The sequence below is a fragment of the Protomyctophum parallelum genome (assembly GCF_964188405.1).
Source record: "Protomyctophum parallelum genome assembly, chromosome: 13".
Taxonomy (NCBI): Eukaryota; Metazoa; Chordata; class Actinopteri; order Myctophiformes; family Myctophidae; genus Protomyctophum; species Protomyctophum parallelum.
In genome coordinates this window covers 38,317,728-38,339,418 of record NC_139708.1, presented here as the reverse complement: position 1 = coordinate 38,339,418, position 21,691 = coordinate 38,317,728, and the positions used below count along the sequence as shown (strand labels likewise).

At 44.4% G+C, this 21,691-nt stretch overlaps 1 protein-coding gene across 1 annotated transcript in view; it reads left to right on the top strand.

Moving 5' to 3' along the window:
* Positions 1–12,330: 12,330 nt before the first annotated feature.
* The window catches only part of tbc1d16 (TBC1 domain family, member 16), a gene marked incomplete at its 3' end in the record, with an annotated part of 127,884 nt that continues 118,523 nt past the window's right edge, over positions 12,331–21,691 (top strand). The window contains exon 1 of the mRNA XM_083779976.1: positions 12,331–12,406. The remainder of the gene's footprint in view (positions 12,407–21,691) is intronic.

The following is a 21,691-nucleotide window of genomic DNA, read 5'->3' as shown; positions in this document are numbered from 1 at the left end:
GGGAACCCGCTCCCGTCAAAGTCAAACAAGACTGTTTCTAAATGTTTGAAGCATGCCGAATCCAATGGAATGGGTCTCGTAGCTCTACGACATTGCTAACTCTCCACCAAATCAAAAGAGACACGTTTTTTCAGCCTCAAAAGCTCAATTAATTAATGAATTTTTCAAACACCACTTTTTCTGACTCACTTTTTCCAGCTGGATCTAATGGAATTGGTCCTGTTTTTCGTAGTATTTCGTTATTTGTTTAACCACTTTAACGCTTATAAGTCAAAAACCCTTATATAATACGGGCCCATCTTTTAGTATGTTATATAGCTTGTCAGGACGAACAATCTGATATGTGGTTCGCCACACACGGTCGTGTCGTTTAGGAGCTTAGGGTTACACTTTGGCATGCGATAGCTCCTCCCACAAATGTCGGGAATGGAAGTTATCTGCATCCACGCGTAGCTATCGATGAGACGAACGCTCCCATATTCCTTCCTCCTTGCTGGTACTCAATTTTAAATTTAGCATTTCGACCTTCAATACACTCTTAGGTTCACTAACTCTATAAGCCTTCCGCATTACAGAACAGAGTTAACCCTAGGGTTAGGGTTACGGGCTACGGGGGTTGTCGTGTTGGGATGGATGTATCGTGAACGGGATTTACAATTTTTTCCTCGGCTGACCATTTGCAGGTTTACAGGAGTGGAACTGGCAGAGGGACGCGGTTTTGGCCGTGCACCCAGTAGACTCCACTTATCTTTGGCATCTAGGCACGGGACGGTGGAGTCCAGCTCAGCGGGGGGGCTGAGCAGCTCGTTGACTAAGAGCGCCCATGTCGGCGGGGACAGTGTCGTTTTTGGACCCCCGGAGACCTCTAGTTCCATTGAGTCAGGCTTGGGGATTGATGCGACATCGTTAGGGCAGATGGAGAGCATCTGGTCGATGGTCAGCTCGTCATTGTGGATCTGGTGGAGTGTGTAAATTCTTCCTTCCAGTGCGCTGATCGCCTGGGTCATCCGGGTGATGTATGTAGACCCATGGTGGTGGTGACGATAAGGTATGTGGACCCATGGTGGTGGTGATGATCGCTGGGGGTGAGAAACAACTATGGCCAGTGAAAGTGATTTGATGGAGTTGTGCAGGCTATGTCTAACGGTTGTGAGAAGGTAGTGGTAGGCTTCAGGTTGTAAACATACCGGCGAGGGCTACATAAAGTAGCCCACCGCGTTTAGTAGACTTGAGAGCCCACAGGGGGGGGGGGGTCATCAGAAATCCTGGATTAGAACGACACAATGTCTGGATCCATCTTGTCCCGTTTTCTTTCTTGGAGGCTTAAGCTTGGAGCAACAAGATCACCGAGCCACGAAGCAGAGGAGCAGCCGAAAAAAAGTATAGGGCTGAGCTGTTTGTTTGTTTGTTAGTAAGTTGATGACAAAGCTAAGTGGAACAGCGATGTTCATTCCCACAACTTTTAGTTCCAATGTGTTCAGTAGTTTTCAGTAGTATAGTAGGCTACAAGTTTACAACTCAGTCAATTTTCCTTCTCTGGTGGAATTTGACTTTACTTACAGTACGGTTGAAAAGTGAGAGCCCATTCATAGAGAGAGACTCATACATTTAACGTATGGACGGAGGATAGTATTATGGTCTCTAGTGCTCGACGACGAAGACTTGCCCGACAATGCCCGTGTGTGTCCAATGTATGTAAACGCAAAGTTTTTACGTCAGCCCACGTGTCCATACATACGATACGAATGGCTGTGACCTCCTCGTTGTTTCCCAACACAAGCCTCCTCCTGGTTTGGGAAAGAAAACGAAGGCAAAAGGTTGCACGGCTGCAACAACGGCGGAGTTTATAACTACACTACTTCCCCCTCTCTGGTTTCTCCTGGCTGGAGCTAGGCCTCCATGGGCATTTTCACCCCACAACCCGAACAGGTGTGCACTGGACTGGCCATGTTTGTTTTATCTATTTACCTTATTTACCTAAATATATAGATATGTATTATAACATATTCCTATATATGGATACATATATTTATTAAAGTATTAGCAGCAAACAGTGCCGCCTTCCGGTCGGTGCGTTGAAACGGGATTCCCCTGGCCGTGAGGCCGGCCACCGTCCAGTCGGCGACCGACAGCTGGAGCGAGCTGAAGCTGGCGGCGACCGGGGTGAAGGAACGGGAGGACCGAGAGGAGGAGGAGGACGGAGTGCGGCTGCTGCTTTCGCTGCTAGTGCTACTCGAGTGCGACGCGGGCCTCAGCTGTGCCGGCGGGACCGAGCGCTCGGAGCCAGACATGCCGGTAGCGGGGACGATGGTGTTGGAGGCACGGCTGGAGCTTCCCGTGGCTGGAGAGGCTGCTGTTGTTGTGCCGCTGTTGCTGCACTGAGCGACGCGGGTGGACATGAGGGCTGTAAACAAAGCTAGTTTGTTAGCAGATCTGGTGAAAGGAATTCCTTTGGCGATGAGAGCCCTTTGAAGGCCGACTACGGTCCAGTCTGATACTATTAGCTTGTGCTAATTGTGTTTCGGAAAACTAGTTGTGGTTTAGTTGGGGCTTTTGAGGCTATCACAGTAGCACTAACCGGCAAATATAGTAGAAATTTGTTTCGTGAGTGTAGTTTACACTGAGAAAACTCCAATCCCATTAGATTATTAGATTAGATTTTGATTAAAATTATTCTGTGGCTACATGTACATGTTGAATGTTGTACACCGTCTACATCTAAGACGTCCAACAGATCTGTGGGTCCTAGGGGTGGCCAAATGGAAAGATTGTATTAACCGGTTACCACCAGGACTTGCCGGGCTAATTAACCGTTATCCGTTAAGAAAAGAAAAGCGCTATTTTGCGCATAAAAAATAGACAAATACACCGTTTACACGTGGCCTGCTGTCAATCAGTGCACTAGTGCGCACTGCGTAGGCTACAGTCTTCTATACGCACACATGTATCGCGGACCGGTCGGGAAGGATTAGGAAGAGAGAGAGAGAGAGAGAGAGAGAGAAAGAAAGACGTGTTAGAGAGAGCGTCTCTGTAACGCGCGCAAGCGAGAGAGAGAGAGAGACAACGTCTGAGAGAGAGAGAGGGAGGGGGGGGGGGGTCCCGTCCCGTTAGCAACAAGCTAACAGCATACCGGTACGTTCGTTCTATGATCCATAAAATGACAGATCCACAACGCGATCTGCCGTTTAAGGAACAGGGCAGATCTGCGGGCGCGCAGCGGCGCAATGCTGTGTGTGTGTTTGTCTTTTTTTTCTTTTTCCCTCCTGCTTCCACAGTCCACTACATGCAGTTGTTTTTGTGTTTTTGTTTTGGGGGAAGAAAGTCACGGCACATGCGTGGTCACTGGTTGCACTGACAGTAAAGGTGGAAAGAGGGGCTTGGTGCTTTGGCCGCGGTGCCTGCTCTCGGCGCTTCAAAATATTTATTTTTATTTTTATCGGTAAACCATTAGCCGTTAGTGTTGTCGGAAACCAATTAATTAACGGCTAACGGCTAACGGTTATCGGTTGGACACCCCTAGTGGGTCCTGATGCTTTCCGCGGAAGGAAACATAAACTTCAGGCAAGAATCTGTTACAGGTGCCTTTATGGCAAGCCATTCCATAGTCTCCCCACAGTAAAACAATTCAATACTAGGTGGCTTGGCCATAGGTCTTGAGGTAGCGGGAGGCCTTCGCGAGGGTCGTCGCATACCTCATAGCCGTCCTCGTTGTCTTCCATCCCCTCGAATAAGTTGTCGACTGGGGAAAGGAAATACTGACGAGTTCGCCTCCGGCTGCTTGAGCTTCATGTGATAATCTATGGCTGCGCATTTCTGGCATTGGCCTGGGGCGCTTAGATCCTCCTCTGCGTGCTGCAGACCCAGACAGTAAACGCACGTGTTGTGCGGGTCGATCCCCGGCATAGCGTTACCGCAGTGTTCCACACGGCATCGCTTTTGTGGCAGGGAAACGGCACCCCTCGTGAGTGTAGCTTACACTGAGAAAACTCCAATCCCACCTTGTGGTACCGTGCAACCCGAATAAGGCCACTCGTCCTGTTGAGACAGAATGGACATAACCCATAGTGAATTGAGTCACGAGTAGACTCTAATATAACTCCTACCACATTGGTTGCAGGAAAAAGGTTCCTCCCCTGTGAGTAATCTGTTGTGCGTTACAAGATAGTTCTTAAAGGCGAACCTTTTACCACATTGTTCACAGCCTCACAGCTGTGAACAATGTGGTAAAAGCTGGCCTTACCCTTACACCTTCACAGCTGTAAGGCCAGTATAGCTGAGCTTATGAATCTTTAACTGTAACGATCCATCAAAACTCTTCCCACATTGTTTACAGTCATAGGACCTGCGGTACGACTGCTGCTCTGAGTCCCTATAATAATAATAATAATAATAAAACTTTATTTGTATATCACCTTTCATGACATGAAATGCAGCTCAAAGTGCTTTACAGAACAATGGAGAATAAAAGAAAAGCAAGGCAACGACAAAAAACAAGCAGTAATGCAATACAGTGAGGACATGAATAACAAAAAATAAAAAAATAAAAGATCAATTAAAATAAATGTTGTAGAAGTGGGTCTTGAGCTGAGCTTTAAAAATGTCTACAGAGGCTGCCTGACGAAGGTACAGTGGGAGCTTGTTCCATGCCGACGGCCCGTAGAAGCAAAAAGCTGCTATAGAGCTCTCTGCTGTCTATCTTGTGTGACTGCTGCTCTGAGTCCTAGAACCCTCTGCTAGCCTATTCTAAATACTTTAGACACGTTATTGACCTTATACCAACCTTGAAACATACTTTAGTTACGTCATCAAGAACAGTGGTCCCTTTTTGGCCGGTAGTACAGCGGCTAACAGCCATATTGTGAGAGAACCTTTCACTCGGGGATACAAGCGTGAAATTTGGCATGAACATGCCTCTGGGTCACCTCTTTAACTTTTTCAACCGAGCCAACGCAAATTCCAAAATGGCGGCCATTTTTCAAGATGGCCGCCAAATAAAAAAAAACTTTTGTGGCGGTTCTGGACAACCGTGGGTGCGGCCGACTCGAGACTGGGCACTGCACTCCCTGTGGGTGTGTGGAACGTGTGTGTCGAATTTGAAGTCGGTGGGTTACGTGGATTACAAATGTACACACGCACACAAAAATCCAAAATGGCGGTGCTATTTCAAGATGGCCGCCACATCTAAATGTTAGCCTATGTCTACATTTCTTACAAATGTTAGGAAAAAATTCACCATTATAGATGGATAGATAGATAGTTTTTGTAATTTATTGTAATTATTTTGTAATTTATTTTTAATTCTTTATATTATTTTTTTATTTTTTTGTTATTTTTGTTATTTCTCATACTGAAGTGGCTAGAGCCATATTGGGAGAGAATCTTTCACAAGGTTATACAAGCGTGAAATTTGGCATGAACATGCCTCTGGGTCACCTCTTTAACTTTTTTAACAGAGCCAGCGAAAAATCCAATATGGCGGTCATTTTTCAAGATGGCCGCCAAATAAAAAAGGCCTTTTGTGGCGGTTCTGGACAACCGTGGGTGCGGCCGACTCGAGACCGGGCACTGCACTCCCTGTGGGTGTGTGGAACGTGTGTGTCGAATTTGAAGTCGGTGGGGCGAACGGTTCTCGGGTTACGTGGATTACAGATGTACACACGCACACAAACATCGTGAAATATAGAAGATCATTGGAACGGTTGTTCGCTTGGTGATACAAGCGTGAAATTTGGCATGAACATGCCTCTGGGTCAACTCTTTAACTTTTTTCACCGAGCCAGCGAAAAATCCAATAAGAGTAAAAGCGGCCATGTCTATCCTGGCACCCCGGAGCTTCTATTTTGAAGGAATCCTGGCGCTGATTGTGTTTTAAGGACCCATGTGTTTCCAGGGCTTAAAGTTCTCAGTCCTGGGGACAGATTTCAGTCCTGAGGATTTCATAGGGGTCATTTAATGAGATCAGTGCAGATTTGCAAAAAAAACATTTGCAGTCTTGGGATTTTTTCCAGAAGCAAAGATTTGTGTTAAGAATATTCACTTTAACGCTCCGAATGCGAGAACCGGTTTTCTACGTGGTTCGAATACCAACGGTCGGTTTCATTCGGTGTATAGTATGTATACATACATAGTATGTATACATAGTATGTTAATTTTTAGCCTGTCAATGTCTGACATAAAACGGTCCCTAACTAGCCGTCCTGTTCAAGAAGAGCACGTTACTACAAAAGCATGTGTTACATAAAGGTAAATATCTCCAGAATGGAAAAAAATCTAAAAGAAATTGGAGTGGACAAATTAAGCTTTCTTTTGAGGTATGCGGTGTGCTTGTCGCTATTGGTCGTCCAATGATATCAGCGTAGCGTCAGAGGTAATCAGGCTGCGGTATCGTTAGCACGCGTTGTGTTAAAAAGTAATTTTCAAAAAAATAAAAAAAATAAGGTCTACAAACTAGATGAGAATAGACTAGCTATAGATCACTATGATATTGGCTGCACTGTCCTTTGCTATAGGGTGAGAAATGTCATCCGTGAGGCTCAGAGTAGAACCGCTGCTCCTTGATGTGGAAAGGAGCCCGTTTAACCCATTCTGAACGGGCACCCATTTTGGTGTTAGCATCATGTTATGCTTTAGCTATTCAAAAATAGCAGACCTACAAGCTCGTAGCGCGCCACCGAGTGGCGCGCTACGAGCTTGTAGGTCTGCTATTTTTGAAAAATCGAAGAACGACTGACATTTTTATAATCTGATCTCAGGTCAGAATGGGTTAATCAGACCAGTGTCCAGTGGAAACCTCGTATGAATCTGATCTCAGGTCAGAATGGGTTAAGTGGTTTGGGCATCTAGTACGGATGCAGAAGTAGCAGATGTGACGCGTCGTTGTGAGCTTGTTGTAGATCTGCTATTTTTGCCCAAAAGTTCCCTTTTTTGTAGATAATTTCTCTCTTAACATTCTCTGCACGTCCCTGCATGTGTACTACAGAGCCAGGGACGAGCAGAGAGTCTTAGAGGGAGGCCTGCATGTGTACTACAGAGCCAGGGACGAGCAGAGAGTCTTAGAGGGAGGCCTGCATGTGTACTACAGAGCCAGGGACGAGCAGAGAGTCTTAGAGGCATGTGTACTACAGAGCCAGGGACGAGCAGAGAGTCTTAGAGGGAGGCCTGCATGTGTACTACAGAGCCAGGGACGAGCAGAGAGTCTTAGAGGGAGGCCTGCATGTGTACTACAGAGCCAGGGACGAGCAGAGAGTCTTAGAGGCATGTGTACTACAGAGCCAGGGACGAGCAGAGAGTCTTAGAGGCAGGGGCTGAAATCCCGTAAGAGGGCACTTTTGGAAAAAACATAGCGAAAATAGCAGATCTCCAAGCTCACAACGCGTCGCTTGTAGATCAGCTATTTTTGGGGGTGCAACCCAGCACTTTTTATATACTGGAGATGCCGGTGTACGACATGCAGTGGCGTGCACAGACATTTAGAGGGGCAGGTGCTCAAGTGAAAAAAAGGGCACCTTGTGCAGCGCATTTTGGGACGGGAACCCATTTTGGTGCTTTATAGCTATTGAAAAATAGCAGATCTACAAGCTCATAGCGCGCCACTATATATATATATTTTTTTTTAAAGAGCAAAATTGCCAAAAGGGCAGGGGGTGCTCTAGCACCCCCTAGTGTCTATCTGTGCACGCCACTGACGACATGGATTTCTAAACAAATTAGTTCAACGCAAAATGCTGCGTTCAAGTTCAGGAGACTTCGGGGGAAAAAAGCAATTCTCCCGAATGTTGCCTTCCGGCATGGCATGGAAAGGAGTGGCATTTGCATTTCTTTCACCATCACAAGGACGTCCCACGCTAACATGTAACATGTAACATGTCCCACGCTAACATGCGTGGATGTACTCAAGAGCGATGCAGGAGTGCAAAGTACCAACGAACTGGCCAGATGTATGGAGAACCGGGATGACTGGAAGCGACGATGGAGGGCTCGTCTGAGGACGACCTAAAGAGAGAGATAGTAAATGCTGCACTCGTGGTCTGGAGAGGGTAGTTGTTTTACAGACGGGTGAAAGGGCAGGGGCTGAAGCCCCTTTTGATGTCTATGTGTGCACGTCCCTGTACACAGAGCTGTTGATTACATGATAGATAAATTGTTATCTTGTTTACAGTTTACAATTTACAATTTTTGTGAAGTGTCCAGTCGGACACTTCACCATATCCTGTTTGCCAGGTTAGAAAGGCCATATCAGCCTTAACTTCGGCCCAGCCCGTGTTCCATTGCAGGTCATTCATGTTTGTCACCTTACTCTTCCTTATCATCTTTAACCCTGGCCTATTCCTTGTTTGCACCATGTTTATGACCAAAATATGTTTTTATCTCGGCCCTATAATATCTTATTCACTCCATATTCAGATATCCAGTCTCCATACCCTTGTTTTGATAGGGAAAGAGAGTTATCAGGTCACGATGACAACAGCCTTCAACAACCGGGGCTGGGCAGGTGATCTCAGGTGGGCGGCCTGAATGATGGACCAGGGCGTTGTCTGGAGGCCGGCCGGGAGGCCGGGACGTGGCAGAACAGGAGACCTCTGGAGGACGGCCGGGACGATGGCCAGAGGCAGAGCTGGCAACTTCAGGGGGACGGCCTGGAGGTCGAGACGAGGTCGGCAAGATGTCATCTGGAGGGCGGCCTGGAGGCCGAGACGAGGCAGCAGTGGTTTCGTCTGGGGGACGACAGGGAGGCCGAGACGAGGCGGAGGTGTCGTCTGGGGGACGACAGGGAGGCCGAGACGAGGCGGGGGACTCTGGAAGCGACGCCAGGAATGCTGCAGACTCTGGAGGGAACGCCGGAGGTGCTGCAGGGCTGCAGGCGGAGGAGACGAAGCTGCAGGCGGGACTGCAGACGGAGGAGCCTGGGTCTGCAGGCGGAGTAGACGAAGCTGCAGTCGGGACTGCAGACGGAGGAGATGAATCTGCAGACAGAGGAGCCGGGGCTGCAGGCAGAGGAGCCGGGACTGCATACAGGACTGCAGAAGGAGGAGCTAGCACAGTTTCTTCTGTCTGTGCATGGAATCTAAAGTGTACTCAGACCCACTGTGTGGTGGAAATGAATGTGGGAGTGGCCATGGTGGAGTCACAGACTGAGGGAGAGACAGACTGTGACAAGAACAGGAGACCTCTGGAGGACGGCCGGGACGATGGCCAGAGGCAGAGCTGGCAACTTCAGGGGGGCGGCCTGGAGGTCGAGACGAGGTCGGCAAGATGTCATCTGGAGGGCGGCCTGGAGGCCGAGACGAGGCAGCAGTGGTTTCGTCTGGGGGACGACAGGGAGGCCGAGACGAGGCGGAGGTGTCGTCTGGGGGACGACAGGGAGGCCGAGACGAGGCGGGGGACTCTGGAAGCGACGCCAGGAATGCTGCAGACTCTGGAGGGAACGCCGGAGGTGCTGCAGGGCTGCAGGCGGAGGAGACGAAGCTGCAGTCGGGACTGCAGACGGAGGAGATGAATCTGCAGACAGAGGAGCCGGGGCTGCAGGCAGAGGAGCCGGGACTGCATACAGGACTGCAGAAGGAGGAGCTAGCACAGTTTCTTCTGTCTGTGCATGGAATCTAAAGTGTACTCAGACCCACTGTGTGGTGGAAATGAATGTGGGAGTGGCCATGGTGGAGTCACAGACTGAGGGAGAGACAGACTGTGACAAGTTCGGACACATTCAAATTATTATAATAATAAATAATTATGTAAATGTACTTCCAGATGCGACACATTTCCTTGTAAACTAAAATATTGTTAAAACCTTAAACAATTCTCCTCGTTTTACCTTGCGTCTGCGTCTTCAAATTACTTTGAAAGGTTTTTCTATTCATCCCATGGAATGCATTTAAAGGGCATTTCACTCAAAAGGTAAAAGATATTAATTCATTTTCAATTCAGTGGGGTAGCCCAGGGGTTCTCAACCTGTGGGTCGCGACCCCTCAGGGGGTCGCCAAATTATTCTGGGGGGTCCCCAAAATATTTTCAAAAATAAATAAATTATATATATATATATATATATATATAGGCTGTGATTTTGTATTTTATTTTTGCAACTGAATGGCTGGAAAGTGGAAATGAAGAGTTTACATATAGTACACATACACCTTCCATAATGTTTATATCTGGTCTCAGTATTCATTTATGGTGTATTGTCTCTATTATTAAGGTTATTGTAGCAGTCAGTTTATATTAGGGGGCGGGGCGGGGGTCCCGAGACATTGCCAAAGCATTTCCGGGGGTGATAGCCAAAAACGAAAAAAAGATCCCCTGGGGTAGCCTACACTTTTAACCTCTCTCCAAGGTATTTCATGGTGTCCTGTCTAGTGACAGTTTACATTTTCTGGTGGTCTGGACATTTTCTGTCCTGGTTCAGACTTTTTATTATTCACTTATAAAATATAAAACTAAACATTCTCCTCAAGGTGGATCCATAAACCTATCAATGGCAACAAGCTGTCAGCCAAATGCAGCCCATGGTCTGTTGCTGTAGATTACTCCATTGCCACAGTAATTTAATGAATTATGGGTAATTTGTATTCACTGTCACAAATTAAATTGCCTGGAATAGCTAGTCACATTGTGACCACTTGCTGGGGACAGGCATTTTTGGGTACAGAGCCTGCTTTTAACTAATTCAGATGGAATATGAAAAAATATATAAGAATACACAACTGTATTACATATAACTTTGCAAGTGCTTTTATTTTTATGAATTAATTTATTTTTAACATAAATAAGGCTCTTATGTGTGGGACATGTTTTTTCCACTTTTGTCCCTCATCTCAAGAATGAGTGCATTATGTTCCAATGTTGTTTACAAATCACTGATTTTTTTTTAATGCATTGATATTTATTGAATTTATTGATTTAAAATAACAAGTTATTTGTCATATCTACCCTGTGCAACTTGGTTACGAAGCAAGGCAAACAGAAAGGTATTTTTTATCCATTATGTTCCAATGTTGTTTACAAATCACTGACATTTTTTAAATCTATTGATTTTATTGATTTGCACAACGCGGGAATCATAATAGCCTACATATATTTAATTTAGTAGCCACAAGAAACCCTAGGAGGGCTTAATAAGATTACCTCACCGTTTACATTACATATAATGTATTAATAGGCTGATCATCATCTACCTGTGACGTTTCCTAATTCAATATTTAGGCCTACTAAATATTAAATCAATATTACCACCACCATGGCACTAATGCTGTTTACAATTAACATTTACTCCCTCATCATTCACTGGCCCTGATGATGATGATGATGATGATGATGATGATGATGATGATATGATAATGATGATGACGCGCCTCCCACGCAGAGGCACGAGCCAACAGCGTGCGAGCTTTCCCCACAGTAACCTCTAAACGTCACGCCGTCGATGGATGGAGAAAAGGTCAACTTTCCTTCTATACTTCCCTGTTTTCAGGGGGATGTTATTATTGTCTGATCCGATAATAATAATAGCCTGGCTGTAGCTGCTGCTGCTGGCTAAAATTGCTATTTATTTATTTATTACATATATGTGTTTTGGAGGACAACGTTGAACGTTCTTAAATGCATAGAGGTTTATAATCTTGCCTTCATATTTGTGTTGCGTGCCTGTTTCTTTCCCCGGAAGGGAACAGGGGGTATAGGTATCATTGGCTCCGTCTAATGAGCTAATTTAGAACTTCCTGTCTGAGAGCTAGCTAATTTAAGACATCCGGTTGCCTTCAGAATAAAATAAGGTTATTTAATTCGTTAATTAAATAATTATTACATTAATAAGCCGTCTTTTGTCCAGTGTCCACTTTATAAAGTCCATGCACTCCAGTGAATAGCATTTATCCATTTAGATAACTTTATTATTATTATTATTATTATTATTATTATTATTTAATTACTTATTTTTACACAGAAACATAATGTGCGTCTTATAGCATCATTTAAATGCTTAATTTGTAGTTTTAATGTGCAAATTATACTTTTTTTCAATACTCTAGAGGGTACTCTTATTTTGAAGAGATCGTCCACCGGAAGTCTTAAATCTGTTCATTTGATCTGCTCACTAGACGCTGCTGATATCATTGTGATAGTGGGTTGGCTCTCTCTCTCCTCCAGCACAGAACGTGAGGCTGAGGTGTCACACACACACACACACACACGCTGTCGGGACTAGCAGCAGCAGCAGCAGGGCTAATATACACAGACATTACGGGGCTATAGTAGGCTAGACCCGAAACATATCCACAAATACACAATAAAGCAGCCTGGTTGTTCCACCTGATAGCTGACAGCTGGAGTGGGGGGGAACATAATTATGGACTACTGTAAGCGGGATGGGCTCCACCACTACTAGACCTGTCCTCCTCCTCCGACGGGACTGAAGGTGAGGTAAAATGAAGAACACACCACCATGCGTAATTCATTTATACTGTCTACTATACTCAAAGGCAAAGACAGTGTCGCTTCCCGACCCTTAGCTCGCCACACACACACACACACACACACACACACACACACACACACACACACACACACAGGCAGTCATTCATTCATTCCTTTCCATGTTCGCCGCACGCAAACTCAACGGTGCCTTTGCGGTTATGTTACAGTAGGCCTACTGTTCTTCTTTGGATAGACATGCGAGTTTGTGTTTTTATTTTACATGGTACTATAGCTAGCCTATGCTATGCAGGCATTTACAAACAAACTTTACAAGTTCCTTAATTCTCCTTCCCTTCCTTGGGAGGGATGTGAACACTGTAGGCTACGGGTAACAGGAGGGTAAGGTTGGGGCTAAATGCAGCCCCAGGCCAGCTAGTTTTTAAATATTTATCATGTCCAAAGATGGGAGATAGGAAGCCAGCCTACTAGTAGAGGCTATACTGTTGTAATGAAACCCCTGTCGGTATAGATAGCATGCAGCCAGGTGGAGTATAGACTGCCCTGCCTGCCTGTGTGTAAATAGGGCTGTGTGTTGGCAAGACAAATTCCCTCTCCTCTCCTGATGATACATTAAGGCACAAGCCGTGACATCTTGGCTAAAGCCTTCATGATATTAAAGATAATATTGTACAGGCTGTGTCCTTCATGCAAACTAGCCAACGTGCAGCAGACGGTATATAGGTTCAGGTTCAGGTTCAGGTTTATTTGTCATTTGTACAGATACAGAGTATACATACAATGAAATTTATTTTGCTCAGAGTGTCTTACATACACAGGACATAAACAAACATCTATAGTGCAAGAAAAGACAAAAACAGGAAAAGAAGTGAAGTGAAGTGCAATACAGTTCAAGGTCAGCTGTTCAGCAGCCTGACTGCCATGCTTCGTTCTATGCCTGAGTGTCCAAGCTGCTTCTTTTCACCTGACGGGGGAGAGTTTATCCGGCCGGACGTAGCGCGTGGAAGGAACACGTTATTCCGACCAGTTCCTTTCCCCTCCATCAGGCGCCCCGGTTGGCCAGGGGGAGACCTGTAGTTTTAGAGACCAGGATTATGGCATGTTTTTGTGAGGGTACCTACCCTATAGGGGACACGGGGAGAACATGCAAACTCCACACAGAAAGGCCCTTTCGCCAACCCCCGCCTTTGGGTATGGGCACTGATGACGTGGATGAGGGAACACGCCCCCAGTGCCCACAGCGTCCCCAGCGGGAATCGAACCCAGGACCTTCTAGCTGTGAGGCGACAGCACTACCGACTGCGCCAAGGGTATCGCCCAATTGTCTCGGTCCCGACGTGCCCTTGAGCAAGGCAGAAAATCAACGCTTGGCCAATCACAGAGACCCACAGCATTGATACCAGAATGATGCGATAGCACATGGCTAATTAACATATATTTAAATTAGGACCATCGTATGCAAATTAGCCATGTGGCATATGCCACATGGAAAGAGGTGCACAATGCATAACATAACATAGCTTGTTTCCATTGCATGTCAGATAAGACAACATTGATGTGAGTGAGATGATACAAACATTACTTACAAACGATGCTTGACTTGAATGAATAACATACATACTACCATAAAATACAAGTGTGATGGTATACCATAAAAGAACACCATGTGATATCAGTGATATTTTATTACAAATGCAAAAAAACAAAGCAACAAAAAAAACAGTGCAGTAATATTTTTTATAGTGCAACTTGATATGAAAAGGGTTGAAAACCACTGATGAAATATTTCTGCCTGACAGCAACGATATAACATGCCTATAACATTTAACATAATAAAAAAAACTGTATTACTTACATTTTTAAACCAGGTAGGTTTACTTAAAATAGTGCTTTTTAGCTTGTAAACATAATATAAAATACAACTTTTGAGGTAGTAGAAATAGTGCTTTTTAGCTTGTAAACATAATGTAAAATACAACTTTTGAGGTAGTTTTTACTTATTGTGCTTTTTACTTGTAGCATGTAAATAGTAGCTTGTAAACATAATGCTTGTGAGGAAGTGGTAGTGTTTCTCATCTTATTGCCATTTTCCTTCCTCTTCTTCTCAATGGCCCAACGGCTCTCAGCATACGATGAGATGTACTCGGCGAGTGCACGTTGGTTGCTCTCCTTCTTTGGGTCCTCGTTTATTTTCTTTTTTGCCCCCGACTGCTCCAGTCGCACAGCATTCACCAGAAACGCAGCATAGCCAAGAGCATTTTCAGCCAACCATTTAAATGTCTCGCCTTTGTAAACCCCATACGTCAACACGTATTGCCCCAGAACATTATTTTTGTTGTTGGTGTCCCCACCAAGACGCACAACAGCATCCAGCGCAGCCTGCCTTACTCTCTCTGGTGACAGGGGTCGAACCCATGGCCTTCTCTCCTGTTTGGCTTTTGTGGCTGGCCAAGAGTCTACCAGACACGGAGTGCCATCCCTCTCCTTTCTGAATGAAGGATCCATTCTGCATGCTTGATGAAAGTCAACAACAACAACAAACAAACCAACAATTAGAATATGCTTGGTATGAACTCTTTAGCATATTCCCCCTTCTTACATTCTACCTCAATATGCTCCATGAATGGAGCCTGTGTAAAAGTCAATAATCTCTGCCTGCCATTGCATTGAAAGGTGATCAGATCTGGCTATAAAACAAAGAACTGCATTGCATTAAACTAGTAGTTTTCAACCAGTGGTCCGGGGACCACCAGTGGTCCTTGAGGGGGTTCCAGGTGGTCCCCAGCTAAATGATGGAAAGTTGGTAATCAAATGGAGAGATATTTAAATCTTGAGAGTGTAAAATGAAACCAAAAGGACCCGTACGCGTTTTACACTCTCAAGAGTTACAGTTTTGTTAAAATTCTAACGTCTACACAATTGGAGAATGTAGAACAATTGTTATTTTGATCGTTTGCTATCTCCTAATAGTAGCAACATCAATACAGCATGGTCTTGTGGACAAAATCTCATCCAACAATAAGTTCAAATGGTGGTCTGTGGCTCAAATGCTGTCTAAATAATGGGCCTTGATACAAAAGGGTTGAAACCCACTGCATTAAACTTTGACTATTATGACTGTCTTCTGCTATACTGAGCTACAAATCTAACAAAAATAACTGAAATTGAAATCTGTGTTGTGTCACTCCCCATGCAAATTCAGTCATTAATAGCCTACAGTTGGGGACACCTATTGACTCATTAGCCTAGTACAAAGCATTACACATTACACATGTACTAGGGTGCACCCTTTTAATTTCATCATAACAAGAGACGTACAAATATACAATCATATCATGCGTGGACATGCATTGCACAGGCAGATGAAGGCTGGCTATGTGAGGCTCCTAGAACGTCACATTGTTAACTCAGTTTATTGCACCGAACTTTTGTGCTGAATTAAAACTCCTGAGTTTATAATGTGGCAAACCCCCCGGGCCCTCACCCGCTCTGATGGTCCATTATAGTCATTTATTAGCCCCACAAGTCAGAACCCAATGGTAGTGAAGTTTCTGACTCCATACGTCGGCACGATAGATCGAGCTGACCCAGGGGGTTCCGAGAGGGGGTAGTCATTTATACGCTATGGGCTATGCAATACGCTATGCAAAAGACACAACGTGTCACATTATACAAAACAATAACAATATAGATTTAACTCACGGTCATTCTGACTTAATGATCGAAGCAACAAATGTGATTGTTATTATATGTTATTTCGTTCTCTTGAAGCTGGGTGCTGTCGTGTTGTGGTCACGTGTGTTTTGTTTTTATCCATGCCGTTCTGAGATTCTTGCAGCCGGCATCCGGCATCTTAACCAGGACTGCAATTGGCCGCCCAAACTCGACAAAGAATGTGATTGGCTGACTCTCAGTGCAGGCATTTTTGGTCCCAACGAAAATCCAGGGCCGCGATTGGCTGCCCAAGCTCGACAATGAAGTTACAGCAGCAGGCGCCACCGTGACCATCTCTCAATTTAGGGAGTCTAGGGATGCAGAGTCAGACCCCCACTTTGAGAACCACTAATAGTAATAATAATTATAATAATATCTGGGACTTATATAGCGCTTTTCTAATACCCACATTTGTGTGGGGGGCCGGGGGGAAAAACATGAGAAAATGACAACTTTATTAGAAAAAACAAGTAAAAATAATAGTAAAAACCAATGAAAACACTCAAAACAGTACATGTAACAGGTTAAAAAAAACATCAGCTCGGGAATGCTATTCTGAACAGGTGTGTTTTCAGTGCGGTTTTGAAGGTGGGGAGTGAGGGGGGGCATCCCGGATGTGTGACCACTGAGCTATATAGCAGCCTTTCTTCCACGGCTCATTGGAGTGAGTCACGGGTTGCTTCAATTCAATACAGCCGAATGGATTGCTGGTGTCACTTCTATGCAGCACAAAGGTCCGCTGATGGCTCATGCTGGACTAGAGTAGGCTACAGAGTACAGCAACTTGCAAAGGGCCTGGTCCAGTCATTTCAACATGGCTCAATGGACCAGTGTCCATGTACCTGTCAAGATGCTTCAAAGACGTGAGAAACACCCCCACGGGCACAACAACACCAGCGAGTGTAACCCCCTACCCTGCTTCAAAACAGCCATACATGAATGAATGAATGAATGAATGGACATTTTCTCTTCGTGTCATGCCACTTTGGCCCATCCCACTTGGGATTATATATGACACATTTATCCCATTCTGACCTGAGATCAGATTCATACGAGGTTTCCACTGGACACACACTCGTCTGATTAACCCATTCTGACCTGAGATCAGATTCTAAAAATGTCAGTCGTTCTTCGATTTTTTCAAAAATAGCAGACCTACAAGCTCGTAGCGCGCCACTCGGTGGTGCGCTATGAGCTTGTAGATCTGCTATTTTTCAATAGCTAAAGCACAACATGATGCTAACACCAAAATGGGTTAACACAATAGATAGAAAACAACTGACATTACAATCCTTCCTGTTCATATTAAGTCTTACGTTTTCATATAAGAGCACAGTTTGGCATTTGAACTATAGACAAGTCTTCTAGCTTTGCCAACACAAATGACCCCTCACTGTTTTGACTGTAACTGTACGTTTACTGCTCCTAGTACTGACAATTTCTTGTATAATATAATTATAATTGTACGTCTTTATGAATCGAATACACTAGATTGGTGCCCGGCTGCATATAGAGCACTGAGTCAGTAACGATAGAAGATTTTATCGTTACAGAGGCCAGTTTTGAATTGCAGCCATCCGTAGGTGCCCTTTGAGAGCGGTTTTGAAGGAGTCAAGGGATTCACATGTCTTGAGGTTCTTGAGTTGCGTGCATTACAGCCTTACACACGTACGTATAGACAGAGACATTGTGTATTTATAGATATTACCATGAAGGGATTGAAGCCCCCAGGGGGTTTTATTTAGGGATGTGTAAATGTGTCCAAAATGAAAATCGATTTGTATAATTCAATATTAACAATTAATCGATTAATCGTTTTGGGGTGGGGGGGGGGGTACTTTTTTTTAATGAACCCTACAAATAAAACAAATCTTCCCCCCAAGGGGTACCTAAGTCAAAAAAGTTTGGGAACCCCTGATGTAGTTGATTAACAATAATTGTAACTCTTGAGTTAATAAGGGTCCATTTGGTTACTAACTCCATCTTTTAAATGAGGACCACTGGTGGTCCCTGGACCACTGTTGGTCCCTGGACCACTGTTGATCCAATTGATCACCATAGCAACCCCAGCCTAGGCCTGATTAGGTAAATTCCCAACACCTGCTAAATCCTCCAAACCTGTATCTTGATTGGAATCAATCTCCACTCACACTCCTCTCAGTCATGCAGCTACACAGACACATCCCAGGCACACTTTGGTAGGCCTATAGCCCTGTCCTGTTTGGATGACAATATTGCCTTTCCAACAGATTTTCATTAAAAAAAAAAACAGAAAAAAAACAAAAAAAAAAACGATTATCTATTATTAATTTTCATAATCGATTTCGGGTCCTATCAACGATAATCGATTAATCGATTAATCGGACCCATCCCTAGTTTTATTCCGTGCTATCCTTTTAGCATTATCGTATATATATATAATAACTATATTATCTGCAATTTAAAGTATTCAATCAATGAATTAAAAACCTACACAATGTGATTAACCCATTCTGAACGGGCACCCATTTTGGTGTCGGCATCATGTCGTGCTTTAGCTATTGAAAAATAGCAGATCTACAAGCTCATATCGCGCCACCGAGTGGCGCGATACGAGCTTGTAGGTCTGCTATTTTTTGAAAAATCGAAGAACGACTGACATTTTTATAGAATCTGATCTCAGGTCAGAATGGGTTCGTCAGACCAGTGTGTGTCCAGTGGAAACCTCGTATGAATCTGATCTCAGGTCAGAATGGGTTAAAGTATTCAATCAATGAATGAAAAACCTACAAAATGTGATTAAATGTGTGTCTGTCACGTGGCTGTGAGGACCGGCAGCTCTGACTGTTACAAACATTTTCGCATGTCCTCGTAGGAGGCTGGGACTGAAGCCCTGCACTGAGTCATTTATGTGTTGTCGTTTCCTCATAACTTCTGTTGCTGTCGGGGGGGCAGAATGCTCTTATCTCCATACGGGGGCAGAATGCTCTTATCTCCACATTCTAACTGTTTCTGTTTTGTTACTCTCCTGGGGCGGCGGTGGCTCAGGGGTAGAGTGCCTGGATGGTAACCGTAAGGTTGCCAGTTCGAACCCGGGCTCCCCCAGAGTTACTGTTGAAGTGTCCTTGAGCAAGACACTGAACCCCTAATTGCCTTGCATGGTTTCCGCTGCCATCGGTGTATGAATGTGTGTGTGAATGGGGTGAATGTAATGCACAATCTCTGTAAAGCGCCTTGGATAAAGGCGCTATATAAATGCACTATTTACCATTTACCAATTTAACGGCTGCCCTATAGTTTGATCATACAGCAGTGTCACACAAAACCGTCAGAAGTAGCAGATCTGCAAGTTCGAAATGCGGTGCAAAGTGACACGTTTTGAGCTTGTAGATCTGCAACTTTCTGCAATTTTTGGATTTGAATTAGAATCCTGAACAGTTTTTTGAACATATGAGGTTTCCACCCGTCATAGACGAGAATCACGAGATAGTGAGTTTGATAATAAGTTCACAACAGCAGTGTTGATTTCGTCGACTACAACTAAGACTAAGACTACATTTTTTCACTGACAAACTAAATGAGAACTAAGCCGTGATAACTAAAACTAAGACTAAATATACTGACAATTTCGTCAACAATTAAATACTAGACTAAAATGTTAGGAAGGGACTAGTGGACAAGAGATCCAGTAAAAGTAATTTCACACTTGGTTGCATGCTGAACATAGCCGATCTACAAGCTCACAACACGTCGCGCTGCAACGCGTTGTGAGCTTGTATATCGTTAAGTGTAAAATCAGCCATTACGACGACGGTATCAAGGCCCGCCAAAATACATTTAGACTAAATCAACTGTAGACTTAGTCGACAAAAATCATATGATATTTAGTCGGCTAAAACTAGACCAACACTAAAACATTCCAGGTGACTAAAATATGACTGAAACTAAATAAACTATTGAAGAAACTATGACTAAAACTAACAAAAATAAGCGAAAATAGCCGATCTACAACATTTACATAGGCCTGATCTAATAAGGGTCCACTTGGTTACCAACTCTCCATAATCAACTACACTTTAAAAACAAGCCCAAATAATCAACTACACTTTATTTTTGTCAAATACATTTTTAGTAACAGGTTATAAATTATTATAAAATTGGTACAGTAGGCCTATGCATTATTTTTCTTTAGAAACAAGGCCAACTAATTATAATAAGCAGACATGGCAACACTGCTGGTTGAATAATGGAGGAATGAAGGGAAAACATTGCCCCCTAAAGTCACTCATCACTGCTGAAATCTTAGATGGGCTAATTCTTTACTTTCAGGTTTCCAATTCAACAAGTTTCAAATGGTCATATCTTCTTCATTTCCCCCCCCCAATTTCAATGAGCAATACATCATATGAAAGGTTACAGTGTGCAGTTTCATAATATGCAAAGAACTGAAAAATGACCATGGCCCCCTTGTATATTAAACCACTGGCACTGGTCACATTTGCTACCAAAAACAACACTGCACACTCTTTTTTTCTCCAGCCTCCTCTTCAGCCTGCCTCCCCTCCGGCCAGTGCAGAGTGGTCCCACCAGGGCAGTTCATTACAGTCCCGTCTATTCAGATGTCATCATGACAACTGAATTAATGTCACCGAGGGTGACTTTCAGTGTTGTTGCCAAGTCTGCCTATTTATAAGCGACTTTGGGCTTTCTTCTTCTGCGAAGTCACTTGTAACCAGCAATCTGCTGGTAGCGGATTGCGTTTTTTGGGGGGGGGGGGGTTGGGCAGCGGCTTGTCTATGAAGTGTAGTTGCTTCGGTTTTATCACATTAACCTATACATCACTGTTCTAAAAACAACATTAGACCATGAAGTTTGACCCATCTGCGCTGCCCTAGTCGCCGCTTGTTTTGGGCTTGTTTTCGGAGACCTGGCTGCTGCTTTGTCTCCGATGACACCGGTGGCATTATCTGAGGAGGCTCTCTCCTCCTCACTCAGACACTGAAACATGGCAGAAGTGTCACTTTTTGTTTGACATTGCTGTTGGGTGAAGTCCTGTACAGTAATGATGAAGGCTCTGTTCCATTCGGTGTAGCACAGTGGTTCTCAAAGTTCCTAATTTCAAGGACCTCCATGACTCTGAGAGTGTGCAAAAAATGGTCGTAAAACATGGGGTTCCATTTGTATTAGGGCTGACCCAAAAAAATCGATTAATCGATGTTCAATCGATACGCACGGGAATCGATTTTTAAATTTTGAATCGAATAGTCATTAAAAAAAAAGCGGACGCTTTTGGTCCGCGAGACGGCCCCATTTGGTCCGCGAGCCATGTTCGCGCCTCGCAGCACCGCAACGCCTCCTCCCCTCTCCCCCTCACTACTCGTGGTAACAACAAGGAAGTCAACACACACACACACACGCAGCCTGCCCTGCACTCATGCCGCCACAAAATAAATCTAAAGTGTGGTTGCATTTTAGAATATGCAAGGAGAACAAAGAACAAGTGGTGTACAGTGTCAACTATGTGACAAGAAATTGGCGTATCACATACGGGATGGCGCAAATGGGGAGAAAAATC